This window comes from Pristiophorus japonicus, chromosome 4 (assembly GCF_044704955.1).
Source record: "Pristiophorus japonicus isolate sPriJap1 chromosome 4, sPriJap1.hap1, whole genome shotgun sequence".
Classification (NCBI taxonomy): Eukaryota; Metazoa; Chordata; class Chondrichthyes; family Pristiophoridae; genus Pristiophorus; species Pristiophorus japonicus.
In genome coordinates, this window is record NC_091980.1 from 251,177,232 (window position 1) to 251,193,285 (window position 16,054).

Genomic DNA, 16,054 nt, shown 5'->3' on the forward strand with positions numbered 1-16,054 from the left:
TGCATATCCATTAGTATTTCAGTTTGAATGATATTATGATTACTGGATCTTAAAAGTTCCATACTTCTAGTTTAAGTACGATACAAGAATCATCACTAAAAATTAAATTCAGAATATTGGCTATTGAACAAGCTGCATAAGGAAACAATGCTGCACATTTCTAGAAAAATATATTCTCTTTAGTTTCTGCTCTGCCATTTTCTAAGTCAAGGATTGGATGCACAAAATGGTCTATTATTTCTGTTCTGGCTACTTTTCAGACTCTGATCTGCAGAAATCGATCTACCCTCTTCCCAAAGGGTGTCCAGATCTCTATTCTAATAAATGTGAAGTATCGTACATTGGTCAAAAAGCTTGCATCATAATTATACAATTAACTGAATTTACACAAGGAGATACAGAAAGGCAGCTAGATGTGACAGCAATGTGTCTAGACCTTGAATGTCGAGACATTCTGGCAAAGCAATGAAAAATCTAACAGAATAAATTTACAGAAGTTATGCTAAGGCTTTACAACGCACCAGTGAGACCACAATTGTTCCAGTTACACGACAACAAGATATATTGTGAGATTATAGCTAATTTCCTTATTAATTAACTAACTGATTTGATTAATAATTACTTTATATTATTTACTTTATAATGGGGAACAAAGAAATGGCAGACCAGTTAAACAAATACTTTGGTTCTGTCTTCACGAAGGAAGACACAAATAACCTTCCGGAAATACTAGGGGACCGAGGGTCTAGTGAGAAGGAGGAACTGAAGGATATCATTATTAGGCGGGAGATTGTGTTCGGGAAATTGATGGGATTGAAGGCCGATAAATCCCCGGGGCCTGATAGTCTGCATCCCAGAACACTTAAGGAAGTAGCCCTAGAAATAATGGATGCATTGGTGGTCATTTTCCAACAGTCTATCGACTCTGGATTGGTTCCTATGGACTGGAGGGTAGCTAATGTAACACCACTTGTTAAGAAAGGAGGCAGAGAGAAAACAAGTAATTACAGACCGGTTAGCCTGACATCAGTAGTGGGGAAAATGTTGGAATCAATTATTAAAGATGAAATAGCAGCACATTTGGAAAGCAGTGACAGGATCGGTCCGAGTCAGCATGGATTTATGAAAGGGAAATCATGCTTGACAAATCTTTCAGAATTTTTTGAGGATGTAACTGGTGGAGCAGACAAGGGAGAACCAGCAGATGTGGTGTATTTGGACTTTCAAAAGGCTTTTGACAAGGTCCCACACAAGAGATTGGTGTGCAAAATTAAAGCACATGGTATTGGGGGTAATGTGCTGACGTGGATAGAGAATTGTTTGGCAGACAGGAAGCAGAGTCGGGATAAATGGGTCCTTTTCAGAATGGCAGGCAGTGACTAATGGGGTTCCGCAGGGCTCAGTGCTGGGACCCCAGCTATTTACAATATACATTAATGATTTGGATGAGGGAATTGAGTGCAATAGCTCCAAGTTTGCAGATGACACTAAGCTGGGTGGCGGTGTGAGCTGTGAGGAGGATGCTAAAAGGCTGCAGGGTGACTTGGACAGGTTAGGTGAGTGGGCAAACACGTGGCAGATGCAGTATAATGCGGATAAATGCGTGGCAAAAACACAAAGGTAGATTATTATCTGAATGGCGGCAGATTAGGAAAAGGGGAGGTGCAACGAGACCTGGGTGTCATGGTACATCAGCCATTGAAAGTTGGCATGCAGGTACAGCAGGCGGTGAAGACGGCAAATGGTATGTTGGCCTTCATAGCTAGGGGATCTGAGTATAGGAGCAAGGAGGTCTTACTGCAGTTGTACAGGACCTTAGTGAGGCCTCACCTGGAATCTTGTGTTCAGTTTTGGTCTTCTAACCTGAGGAAGGACATTCTTGCTATTGAGGGAGTGCAGCAAAGGTTCACCAGAATGATTCCCGGGATGGCAGGACTGACATATGAGGAGAGACTGGATCAACTGGGCCTGTATTCACTGGAGTTTAGAAGGATGAGAGGGGATCTCATAGAAACACATAAAATTCTAATGGGACTGGACAGGTTAAAGGCAGGAAGAATGTTCCCGATGTTGGGGAAGTCCAGAACCTGGGGACACAGTCTAAGGATAAGGGGTAAGCCATTTAGGACTGAGATGAGGAGAAACTTCTTCACTCAGAGAGTTGTTAACCTGTGGAATTCCCTACCGCAGAGAGTTGTTGATGCCAGTTCATTGGCGATATTCAAGAGGGAGTTAGATATGGCCCTTACGGCTAAAGGGATCAAGGGGTCTGGCGAGAAAGCAGGAAAGGGGTACTGAGGTGAATGATCAGCCATGATCTTATTGAATGGTGGTGCAGGCTCGAAGGGCCGAATGGCCTACTCCTGTACCTAGTTTCTATAAACACACATGTAGACAATTAGAATTAACTTACAAAGCAAAGTAACTAATCATAACCAGCTACCAACAATAGTGGATGTTAAAATAAACTAACTATACTGACTTTAATAAGGCAGCATAAAGAATAGAACATTCAAACTAAAAGCCATGAACTCTCAGATCTTAAAAAGACAGGAGTTATAATAACTTAAGGAAAACAAGACGCAGCTGAGACTGAATTTTATACAACCATAGAAACTAGACTGATAAGGTAGCAAAACAGACAGATAGGAAGGGGATTGCGTAGGACTTAAATAAAATGAATGCTCTATGCTTTGTTTCTTTAAAAATAACAGTTACCGTGGGAAACCCACACAAGAATGAGCCTGGGCATGGTCAGGTGACACAGGAGATCCTCTGGAAAGAAAGACGGTTAAGTGTAAGTCAGTGCTATGGATCAGTAAGACACCATAGGTTTGAATGGAAATAAAAGCATAAAAAGAAGATCCCAGAAAGGGTTAATGGTTAAAGGCTCGAGCCTTAAATCCAGAGGTGAAGATAGCGGACTCAAGGGATCGCGCCAGATGGGTGTAGGACTCCTGTAGGAGAGAATAGTGGATTCGAAGGACCGTGCCGGAGGGGCCAGACAACTCCTACCGCGACTTTTACCCAAGGCATAAGCAGGTAGTCATTATCATAGGCAGTCCCTTGGAATCGAGGAAGACTTGCTTCCACTCTTAAATGAGTCCTTAGGTGGCTCAACAGTCCAATACGAGAGCCACAGTTCCGGTCATAGGTGGGATACGGTGAGGGTAAGGGAGGGTGGGACAGATTTGCCACACGCTCTTTCCACTGCCTGTGCTGGATTTCTGCATGCTCTCCGGGTAGTATGACTATGCTTTGTTACCGCTGCTTAAGACACCATATACATTGAATAAAATCAAGAAATAACGTTTTAATCTCTATCAATTTGGGTAAATGCCGAATCTTTTGAAATCAAAGTTCTCACAAAGAGAATCTTACAAAATGCTTTCAGGGTGCAGAAATCAAGAATGATCCCTGCAAAGATAAACTACAAAAGTAAGATGAGAGAAGCTCAAACTCTAGTCTAGAAAGAGAACCATTAAGCAAAGCCTCACTGAGGCATGTAAAATATTGTGGTATATGGAGATCTTCCTCTTACAATGTTTAGCCTTTTAAAACCCAACACTTTCCACATACATGGGCAGAGATTCTCCACATTCACAGAGCGCCACGATTTGGTGTACGTCTGCAGCTTCTGATTACAGTCCATACAACTGAAAAAAGGAACCAAGTGGGAAATAGTGCACTAACGATATTTAAAGGGAGTAATTTCTGGTGTATTAATGACAATACAATGGGCCGAAGTATCGGCTCGAGTTGCTCCTATTTTTTTGGAGCAAGTAATTTAGTATGGAGTATCTTAGAAATTGCAATTCTCGGCATTTAGTTTGCTCCAGTTCTAGTTAGTTAGAACATGTAAAGTCCTTACTCTACAGCATGAAACCACACGAGGCACATTCCAGGGACAAGGCCGCTCTGTGATCTTAGCTCTTCATTACAGGACTCCAGAAGTGATGACCCTGCATGGGACCTCCCTTTATATACCTGTGTGATCAGGTAAGGAGTGTCTCCCACAAGTTCACCCCCTGTGGTCAAGGTGTGCATCTAAGTTGAGTGTATACAGTAATACAGTGGTGTTACATTGTAGTTACAAACATATCACCTCCCCCCCCCCCCAAAAGTCTTACTGGGATCATAGGTTCAAGTCTTTCAGGTGGTCTACGCTCCCTCGTGGAGTGCCGCAGTTGGGGCTCTGGTTGTTGGACGCTGATGTGAGTGTTGGTCACCTGTGGTGATTCCGGCCTGACCTCAGGGACTGTGCATTCTTCCGATTGTTCTTGTTGCACGTTCGCTGACGGTAGTGTGAGCTCCATCTCATGGTCTTCTTTAGCTTCCTCCGTGTCCATGCTGAACCTTTTTTTTTTACTTGGTCCAGATGCTTACGGCATATCTGGCCATTGTTGAGTTTTACCACGATGATCCTATTCCCCTCTTTGCCAGTTACAGTACCTTCAAGCCATTTGGGCCCCATGGCGTGATTGAGGACGAATACAGGATCATTTATTTCTATACATCTCCCCTTTGAATTACGGTCACGGTACTCGTTTTGTGACTTGCGCTTGTCCTCAACTATGTCGGTCAGGACTGGGTAGATGAGGGACAACCGAGTTTTGAGTATCCGTTTCATGAGTAGCTCTGCGGGCGGGACCCCCGTGAGCGAGTGCGGGCGGGATCTATAGGCCAGCAGGAGGCGCGATAGGCGGCACTGTCGGGAGGGTCCTTGAATCCTGAGCATGACTTGCTTAATGATTTGGACTGCCCGTTTTGCCTGGCCATTGGAGGCCGGCTTGAACGGCGCAGTCCTGACGTGGTTGATGCCATTGCCCAACATAAACTCCCGGAATTCATAGCTCGTGAAACACGGGCCATTGTCACTAACCAGGATGTCCGGCAAGCCATGGGTTGCAAAGATCACATGTAGGCTTTCCACGGTGGTGGATGACGTGCATGAATTCAGGATGATGCACTCGATCCATTTCGAGTACACATCTACTCCAATGAGGAACATCTTCCCCCATGAACAGGCCCGCATAGTCAACGTGAATGCGTGTCCATGGCTTGGTGGGCCAGGGCCACGGGCTGAGCAGGGCCTCCCTGGGGGCATAATCCAGCTGGGCACAGGTCGTGCACCTGTGAACAGTGTTCCAGGTCTGAATCAATTCCAGGCCACCAAACGTGTAACCGGGCAATGGCCTTCATCACCACAATGCCTGGGTGCTCGCTGTGGAGTTCCCTGGTGAATGCCTCCCTGCCCGGCTGCCCCATAGTAGGCAGTCGGCTTGGATGGAGAGCTCATCCATCCGCCTGTGGAACGGTCTGACCTTCTCAGGGCATGCTCCATGTGTGGGCGCCCAATCCCCAGTCAGGACACATTTCTTAAGAGATAGGAGGGGATCTCTGTTTGTCCAGATTTTGAACTGGCGGGCTGTGATGGGGGAGCCTGCACTGTCAAAGGCATCGACAGCCATGACCCTCTTCGCTCAGCTGCCCCCTCGGTGGTGGCCAGTGGGAGCCTGCTGAGTGTGTCGGCGCAGTTTTCAGTGCCGGGCCGGTGCCGGATGGAGTAGTCATAAGCAGCTAGCATGAGGGCCCACTGCTGTATGCGAGCTGATGCGTTGGCATCGACAGCCTTGCTGTCTGACAACAAGGATGTCAGTGGCTTGTGGTCCGTCTCTAATTCAAACTTCCTACCGAAGAGGTACTAATGCATTTTTTTTTTACACCATAGACACATGCAAGCGCTTCCTTCTCGACCATGCCATATCCCCGTTCTGTTCGAGAGCGAGACCTGGAGGCATAAGCCACAGGTTGTAGCTGACCCTCAGCATTACCCTGCTGCAACACGCACCCAACCACATAGGACGATGCATCACATGTCAGAACTAAACGTTTATAGGGGTCGTACAGGGTCAACAATTTGTTTGAACAAAGTAGGTTTCGCGCCCAATCAAAAGCCCATTCCTGACAGTCCCCCCCAAAACCAATCGCAACCCTTACGCAGGAGCATGTGTAGCGGCTCCAACAACGTGCTCAAGTTCGGCAGAAAGTTCCCGAAATAGTTCAACAGTCCCAGGAATGAACGCAGCTCCGATGTGTTGCAAGGCCTGGGTGCTCGTCGAATTGCCTCGGTTTTGGATTCGGTGGGCCGAATCCCATCTGCAGCTACCCTCCTGCCCAGAAGCTCAACCTCAGCAGCTAAAAACACACATTTAGACTTCTTGAGTCGTAGGCCTACCTGGACCAGTTAGCATAACACCTCCTCCAGATTGTGGAGGTGTTCCTCGGTATCTCGACCCGTGATGAGGATGTCATCCTGGAATGCGATCGTTGCAGGAATGGATTTAAGCAGGCTTTCCATGTTATGTTGAAAAATCGCGGCCGCTTATCAAATGCCAAACGGACACCTGTTATACGCAAACAGTCCCTTGTGCGTGGTGATGGTGGTCAGTAGTTTGGATTCATCGGCCAGTTCCTGGGTCATATAGGCTGAAGTGAGGTCCAACTTGGTGAACATGACAGAATAGTTTCGTTTTAGTAGGTTTTTTTCCCAAAAGGGGGCATTACCAGCCACTTGCGCCTGTTTTGCAAGTTTAGGTAGCGAAAAATTACTCCAAACTAACTTAGAATGGAGTAAGTGTCGATTTTTGTACGCTCAGATAAACCTTGCCTACACTTTATAAACTAGGCGCAGGTAGAGCCATCAATAAAGAGCCATCAATAATAAATGATAAATAAATCAATAAATCAACCAATAAATCAATCCAAAAAAATGTTTTTAAATGTAAAATCTATCAATAAATAAAAAATTAAAAGTTTCTACTCACCTACTGCAGCACAGGAAGCCCTCCAACACAGCCTACCGAAGAGCTGGTCGGACGGGCCCCACTGCCGAAGAGGTAAGGGCAGGCAGGCCACTCGGCCTAGGATTGGGGCGACGCACCTTCGGCCAGGGATAGTCTCGCCTGGAGACAGGAGGCGCTGGGAGGGCCAGGAGCTACTGTGCATGCGCGCAGCTGCCGGCACTCTTTTTTGGCGCAGGGCTGTAGCTCTGCCCCCAGCAGCTCCTGCAGAAATTAGGCGGGTCTCTCAGAGGTGCGTTGTTCTACTGGGGATGCGAAACTTGGGCCCAATGTGTCTGGTATTCCCCCCTCCCCACACCTAAAGTAAAGGCTGCGTCCTCCTTATTGACCTATTAAGTTTCTTTTCAGAGCTGTTGGTATATTCTTAGTCGAAATCATGTGTTTTAATTTCAAACCCAATCTCCAGGTTTTCTATCTCTCCCATTTAGGTGACCCACCACCTCTTCTATTCACATCTTAGTTCTTTAATGACAAAGGGCTAGACTTTCGACACTGAAAAATAGCTGTTTTTTGGCGCTATTTCCGATTAACGGCCAATTTTTTATGACGAAATAGCACCAAAAAAATAAAGGACCAAGTATCACCAAAACTTTTTTTAAATTTTGGCGTAGCACTAAAATACCTCAGTTTTGAAGGATGGAGCTAAAATTTTTCGTGATAAAAGCAATGCCCGTTCTGCGCATGCGCAAGAAAAAAAAATCACTCATTTTCCATGTGACGGGTGCGCCTGTGCATGCGCAGTACACTTCCTGCTCTGGATCAGCCATTTTTAAAGGCCATTGTAACTTGCAAATTTCTGAGTACTTTCACATAAGAGCTCCAAAATGAAAAATGGATCGTGAATTGGAAAGGAAAAGGGCCAAGATGTTCACCCAAGATGCTCTGATAGCCGCTGTGGAAAGTGGATGGCAACAGATTAGCAAGAAGGATGCCGGTAAACTGAAACCTGCAGCAATGGCTCAAGCTTGGGAGCATGTTGCACAGCAGGTTTCAGCAGTGGGGTCCATCCAGAGGGACAGCAAGCAATGCTGCAAGAAGTGGCAGGACTTTTGCCAAGTAGTTAAGAGTAAGTAATATTTTTATTTATGCACAATTACTTGAATTGTAAATGTGATTATCTGTGTGTGCCACGACAGAGAAGGCCCCTCTCAAAAATTTCTATTGCCATCTTTGCAGAAGTTGTCCAACAACCAAGAGCAGACGAAAACTGTTGGTGTGGTGTATGTAGCACACAAATCACTGACTCCACATGGTCTGGTGTTAATCTAACTGCTGTGACCTTCGTCCTTTATTGAACAGCCTCAGAGTGCCTCTCAGGTGTGGTGGTCAGCCTTTTATATTGCCTCTTGCAGGTACCTTCAGGTTTCCCACCACAGCGCCCCTCTGTGGTGTACCATTGTGCTTATTTTACATTTAAGGTACCAGGACGATACACGCATCAATACATAACAGTTGGAGGTCCGGCAAGACAGCAGCCACTAACACCCTTGGAAATGAGGGTCGCAGGTATTATTGGTGGCGCCAGAAGATCGACCACCCATGCAGAAGCTGGGCCAAGAGAGAGGGCAAGTCTTGCAAAATTCACAGTCTGGGTTGGCTCAATGTTAAGTACTGTGTGAGCTAAGCTTCGGTTTATGCGATGTATTCTCCGTCGGCTACACTTCGGTTTATGCGATGTACTATCATTCGTCATGATCCTACTCATGTCACCCTGCCCCCTCCCCTGCTGCTAACCATTTGTCTGTTCGGTTATATAGAAACATAGAAAATAGGTGCAGGAGTAGGTCATTCTGCCCTTCGAGCCTGCACCACCATTCAATAAGATCATGGCTGATCATTCACCTCCGTACCCCTTTCCCACTTTCTCTCCATACCCCTTGACCCCTTTAGCCGTAAGGGCAATATCTAACTCCCTCTTGAATATATCCAATGAACTGGCATCAAACAACTCTCTGCGGTTGGGAATTCTATAGGTTAACAACTCTCCGAGTTAATAAGTTTCTCCTCATCTCAGTCCTAAATGGCTTACCCCTTATCCTTAGACTGTGTCCCCTGGTTCTGGACTTCCCCAAAATCGGGAACATTCTTTCTGCATCTAACCTGTCCAGTCCCGTCAGAATTTTATATGTTTATATGAGATCATCTCTCATCCTTCTAAACTCCAGTGAATACAGGCCCAGTCGATCCAGTCTCTCCTCATAAGTCAGTCCTGCCATCCCAGGAATCAGTCTGGTGAACCTTCGCTGCACTCCCTCAATAGCAAGAACGTCCTTCCTCAGATTAGGAGACCAAAACTGAACACAATATTCCAGGTGGGGCCTCACTAAGGCCCTGTACAACTGCACGAAGACCTCCCTGCTCCTAAACTCAAATCCCCGAGTTATGAAGGCCAACATACCATTTGCCTTCTTCACCACCTGCTGTACCTGCATGCCAACTTTCAATGACTGATGTACGATGACACCCAGATCTCGTTGTACCTCCCTTTTTCCTAATCTGCCACCATTCAGATAAGATTCTGTCTGTGTTTTTGCCACCAAAGTGGTTAACATCACATTTATCCGCATTATACTGCATCTGCCATGCGTTTGCCCACTCACCTAACCTGTCCAAGGCAACCTGCAGCCTTTTAGCATCCTCCTCACAGCTCACAACGCCACCCAGCTTAGTGTCATCTGCAAACTTGGAGATTATTACATTCAATTCCCTCATCCAAATCATTAATGTATATTATAAATAGCTGGGGTCCCAGCACTGAGCCCTGCGGCACCCCACTAGTCACTGCCTGCCATTCTGAAAAGGATCCATTTATCCCGGCTCTCTGCTTCCTGTCTGCCAACCAGTTCTCTATCCACGTCAATACAATACCCCCAATACCATGTGCTTTAATTTTGCACACCAATCTCGTGTGGGACCTTGTCAAAAGCCTTTTTGAAAGTCCAAATATACCACATCCACTGGTTCTCCACTCTACCAGTTACATCCTCAAAAAATTCTAGAAGATTTGTCAAGCAGGATTTCCCTTTCATAAATCCGTGCTGACTTGGACCGATCCCGTCACTGCTTTCCAAATGTGCTGCTATTTCATCTTTAATAATTGATTCCAACATTTTCCCCACTACCGATGTCAGGCTAACTGGTCTATAATTACCCGTTTTCTCTCTCCCTCCTTTCTTAAAAAGTGCCGTTACATTAGCCACCCTCCAGTCCATAGGAACTGATCCAGAGTTGATAGACTGCTGAAAAATGATCACCAATGCATTTCTAGGGCTGCTTCCTTAAGTACTCTGGGATGCAGACCATCAGGCCCCGGGGATTTATCGGCTTTCAATCCCATCAATTTCCCTAACACAATTTCCCGCCTAATAAGGATTTCCTTCAGTTCCTCCTTCTCACTGGACCCTCGGTCCCCTAGTATTTCCGGAAGGTTATTTGTGTCTTCCTTCGTGGAGACAGAACCAAAGTATTTGTTTAACTGGTCCGCCATTTCTTTGTTCCCCATTATAAATTGACCTGAATCTGACTGCAAGGGTCCTACGTTTGTCTTCACTAATCTTTTTCTCTTCACATATCTATAGAAGCTTTTGCAGTCAGTTTTTATGTTGCCAGCAAGCTTTCTCTCATACTTTATTTTCCCCTTCCTAATTAAATCCTTTGTCCCCCTCTGCTGTATTATAAAATTCTCCCAGTCCTCAGGTTTGCTGCTTTTTCTGACCAATTTATATGCCTCTTCCTTGGATTTAACACTATTCTTAATTTCCCTTGTTAGCCACGGTTGAGCTTGTTTTTCAGATGTTGCATAGACATCCAATAATGAAGCAAAGGCCCTGCCACCGTGCTATAACCAGAATTGGATGAGCCTGCCGACCTCGGCTATACTGACGAAGTTATAGAGGCCAATCAGGACATGGACGAAAATGAGGAGGAGCAGGAAGATGACAATATTTTTTATTCGGGGGGGCGGGTGGGGATGATTTAGAGGAAGAGACAGTAACATTGCAATTGGAGGTGGTGCAGGACACAGATGCACCAAGCGCTTTCAGCAGCTCTACGCTTGTACATCCTCAGAGGTTGCGGCGGGTCCTAGTGGGTTGCAGGAAAGCACACCGAGGGCGACAACAGCAGGCCCATCTGCAAGGCGAGGAGGTGGAGGAGACCTAAACAGTGCTCTCCTGAAATGCAGGCTACATGGGAAGTGTTCGAGCTCATGGGAATGAGTGGGGTGAGCGTTGAGCTTACCAGATCTCTTTTGGAGGCCATGGGTGGGATTAAAGAAGAAATAGCAGCACTGTCGGAGGGAATGGCAGCAAACTCTGCTGACATTAGGGAGGGCATGTCGAAGATAGCTGCTGTAAGGTGGGAACACACCCAGGTTGTCACTGTCCAGCAGCAATTGACGATCACGTGATGCCACTCGCACTCCAATTCCCAGACCAACCTCAACAGCCAGTGTGCAGGTTGATCTACAAACTGAAGAGTCCCAAGCTGGGCCTTCCGCAGCCATCGGTATTCAAAGGCTGCCATTGCGGTCTCCTGGGTCTGTTCCTCAACAAGCGGCGCGCCGTACCCAAGACACTAACAAAAACCTTGGGCTCACCGGGAGTTGGACTAAAGCTACGCTTGCGGGCAAGGCTAATGGCAAGGGCAGGGGCAAGAAATGTGGGTGGCGCGGCGGTGTTTAAATGGGGGGGCGGGGGGTGTGGTGGTGAAGAGAGATGGCTGCAGCTGAAGTTTGTTTGCTGCTGTTATTGTTTTGCTGTTCTTTTATTGTTATTTAAGTGATGTTAATTGAAAAGTTTAAAGCTTAATATAATTTGTTTTATTAAAGTTAAGTACAAGTGTACAAATGTTTAATAAAACTGCAAATTATTTTTTCAACTAAACCAAAATTATGTTTTCAACCAAACCAAACTTAGGTAGTGTCTCATCAATATCAGGTCGAAATAGTCAACATGGTGGGATACAATGATCAAACTTATCGTTCAGCCTTCATGCAAAGTGGTGAAGTATCAGATGCAGACGCAAGGCTCTTGCAATAGCGTAACGTGCACAAGGCCTCCTCTCCGGTCGTTCTGCGAGTTTTATTAGTGCCGTGGGTTTGTTATAGAGAAAAGATTCTCCCCTAGGGCAACGGCACCTGTAGCATAATGTTAGAACTAACTATGTAATTGTAGTACTAAATGCGTGTGTAAAATGTATAAAGATGGCTGCTCATGGTTTAGCAAAGCCCCAAGGGATTTCAGCCAGCAGAAAAGAGACTGCATTCTTAGTTACTGATAACTGCTGTGTTTCTCACGCAGGGATATACATAGACTCCGCAGATGTTCCCAATCAGCGGGCGAACAGGCCTTAGACAAGACATCCTGGTTCATGTTAGTCCTGTTACAGAGCCGTATTGTTCTAAGATAAGGAGACTGCCCAAAGACAGCACCCAAGGACAGTAAGATAAGGGGGGGGGGGGGGGGGGGGGAGGCAGATCTTGTCACAAGACCATGAATAATCCCTAGTAACACATGAGACAATCACGCAGTAACATAATGGTTAGAGACTACTTCGATTGGTCTATTTGAATCTATATGTAATCCATAATCAATATGATTGGATAGTGTCTGGCCAAAATGGGCTGATGTAACTGTAGTAAACTGTTGCAAAACATAAAAATCCATGAAACTCTTTGGTCGGCAGAGAGGTGTACCTGGACTCACCAGATGCTTCATCTCCTCGCCGGCGTAATAAACCGTTTTGATGCATGGACCAATCCTGAGTGACAAGTGATTCTTGGAAGGGTACATTCGCGCTAACAGGTTCCTCGTCGTCTGCCTCACCCGAGCTGGATCTGCAATGAATTCCAGTGGGAATATCTTTTCCCTCATGATAGCTAAGTTGTGTAGTATTCAGCACACCACAGTGAACTCACCGACCTGCTGAGGGGAGTATTGCAGGTAGCCTCCCGAGTGGTCCAGGCATCGGAAATGTTGCTTTAGCACTGCAATTGTCTTCTCGACAATGTTACGTGTGACTATATGGCTGTCATTATAGCGATGCTCGGGTTGTGTATGAGGGTTACGGATGGGGGTCATGAGCCAGGTGGCGAGCACATAACTTTCGTCCCCCAGCATCCAGCTCTGCCCTTCTAACTGCTGCTGAAACATCTGTGACACTGCTCTCACGCAAGATGAAAGCATCATGGATGCTCCCTGCATATTTAGCATCTACTGCCATGATACGTTGCATATGGTCACAGACGATTTGTACATTCAGCGAGTGGAATCCTTTTTTCTTTAGGTAAACCTCCGGATCATCTAAAGGTGCTTCCAAGTCAATGTGCGTCAATAGCAATAGCAGCCTGTACCTTAGGGAAGTCAGCAATTCGTGCAAAGCCTAAAGCCCTCTCATTTTGTGCCTCCCTTGCCATTGGGAAGTTTATAAAGTCCATCCTGCGTGTGTACAGTGCAGCTGACAAATGCAGCTATGTGTAGCATGCTGCGTGATGCAGCATACGTCCCCAACTGATGCCTGAAAGGAGCTGGAGGCATAGAAGGAAAGTGCCGCAGTTACCTTGACCTCGATGGGCAGTGCGGTCCTCCTGTTTCTCGGCTGTACGTCTGCCTTTATGAACTGGCATATCTCTGCGACCACCTCTGTTCGAAAGTCCAGACTTCTAACGCACTGTCCCTCAATTAGGTGCAGATAGGAGCGCCTCTCCCTGTAAACTCATTCGGGGTAAAGCCTCCTCCCTATAAGTCTGCGAGCTCTTTGATTACGCAGATAATGCTGCCGAATAAGCCTTCCTCGGTGATAAGACAGAACAGCAGAAGCACATTCCACATATGGCAAAGATAGAATAGCCCCCATTCTTTAAATGTCCTTCGGAACGAATTCTAAACTCACATAAAGCTCAATCTGTAAACACAGCCTTACCTCCAAAAGCTTTAGCTCAGCTCCGTTTTCCAAGATGGCGTCGGTGACGTTTTACAACTTTAAAAAACTTCTCACACAAAACCCGATTCAACACCTAACTTGTAAAGGGTGCCGATCTATACTGACTTTCTGAAGTCACAGCTGTACCTGTTCTTTTTGGAACAAACCGGTATTTTAAAAGAGGAACATTGCTGCGCCGAAATTGCGGAGAACTAAAAATAGTTTCCCATAAAATAATAATTTTCTTCAAAGCGACAATTAAAAAAAAATACCAGCAGAGTATGAGGACGCGAGTTAGCTTGAGCGGGCCGACTGTAAACGAACCAGTGATTGGACTTATGTTGGAGGACCCAAGATGGCGCCGTTAGCACGAATTTCCATCTGACTCCACCAGGTAAGGCAAGCTTTTTAAAAACGGTATTTAGCACTGTCCTTAAAAATATCCTTATTGGCGAAAGTCGCAAAAAATGACATTATCGTTGGGTTTGACCCTGAGTGACGTCACAAAATCGGTACTGGAAAAAAATCATCCCTTCTTTTTAAATTTAATTTTTTTATATATATATTTTTTTTTAAAAAGGCGGCATTATACCACTGGCAAAACTAGCAAAATGGCCCTAAAGTCATTTAGTTTAAAAAAAAACTGGGCCCAATGTTTCTTTCCATTGCTTGACTAAGATGATCAGTTACATCATCCATCATTCCACCAATACTACCTCTGTTTTCATTTGCTTTTATTGTCCCCGAGCCCCTTTTGTGATTCTATTAAAATGCCTTTTCATCTTTTGGTTTTTAGTTCTGAAGAACGGTACGAGCCAGATACATAAACTGTCACTTCTCTCCACAGATGCTAATTGACTTGCTAGGCGTTTCAGGCATATTCTGCTTTGTTTTAAATTTCTCAGGGTTGAAATTGGCTATTGTCCCGGTTGGGGGCGGTAACCTCTCTGGGGCCGGACATTCTGCGCCTGACACAGAAGTCCTGCCCTGGAAGCGAAATTCGGGCTACTCACAGGAGGTGGAGTACAATGTCGCATGCTCCACTTCGTCTCGGGGCGCGATCGGAGACGCTACCCGGGCACGCGACACGGCCCCTCCACATAGTGCTGACGCGTTTCAATGCCCCTCCCCTCCTTTTAAAGGGGAGGGACGCTGTGAGCTCTGCAGGTCCTTTGATAGCCTCCATTGGGCCATCAGGGCTCGGGGGTGCCGTGGCCGCAGCCCTGCAACGAAACGGATTGCAGAGCTGCACGATCGCGGCCCGGACCCCGTGACAACATTACACAGCAGCCTGACCGGCAAGTCGGGAAGAAAAAAAAATGGCAGCGCGTGGTGCAGTGCACCTCCCCTTTAAGTTTCACCCCGTAATGGGTGTGTGGCCCAGTTCGTGACCTGCGAGGCTGGCGCTGGCATCGCCTGTGGCGGCCTCATGGGGCGCTAGCCAATTTCAGTCGTGGGGCGGAAGGGGGTCGCCATGCACGGCAATGATGTCATCATCACTGGCGCACTGGCCCTGGGTGCGACCCCGGAGGCGTTAATGGGAAGCACACAACAGGGAAATTTTGCTTTTTATACCAATAGGGTCTCTCTCTGGGGTTGAGCTAACTCCAAGATGACAGTCCTGTATATTTGAAGCTGGTGAAGGAATAAATTGGAACAGAGCCAATCCTCAATGACAAGCTAAGCAATCTAGTACTTGAGTCAGGCAGGAATGCAGTACTTTAGGGCATTAATGATTGGACTGCCTGGCTCAAGGATAGAATATAGAATTGGGTTGTCACTTGAGTTGGGATTCTTCCCGTTGAGCTTCCGAACATCCAATACCCTAACAATTTGAAGGTCTCAACTACAAGTGGGAATCCAGTTAAAACTCCAGTAGTGCCTCTAAACATCCTTGAAGGATCCTAAGCTTTGGCTTTTATCAACCTGCACCCAAGTCCATTTCGCCAAAGTGAGGTGCATTTCTATCAGGAGGTAGTTTGCACGTTACATCAGGAACAGAAACTTCGCTTACATTGCTATCACAGTAGTATGGTTTGGAGACGAAGGACAAGGAGAATGAAAAGGGAAAATGAACGGGAGAAAGAAGGAAACTGCATTTATATAGTGGCTTTCATGTCGTCAGGATGTCTGAAAGCACATCAGAGGCAATTAAGTTATTTAGAGGTGTAGTCACTGTTGTAATGAAAGGAAATGCAGCAGACAATTTGCACACAGCAAGATCCCACAAACAGCACCGAGACAAATTACCAGCTAATCTGTTGTAATGA

General features: G+C 46.1%; 1 protein-coding gene across 10 annotated transcripts in view; it reads right to left on the minus strand.

The window, feature by feature from the left end:
- tdrd9 (tudor domain containing 9) overlaps positions 1–16,054 on the minus strand; it is a 173,002-nt gene that overhangs the window by 108,997 nt on the left and 47,951 nt on the right. The gene's annotated exons all lie outside the window — the stretch shown is intronic.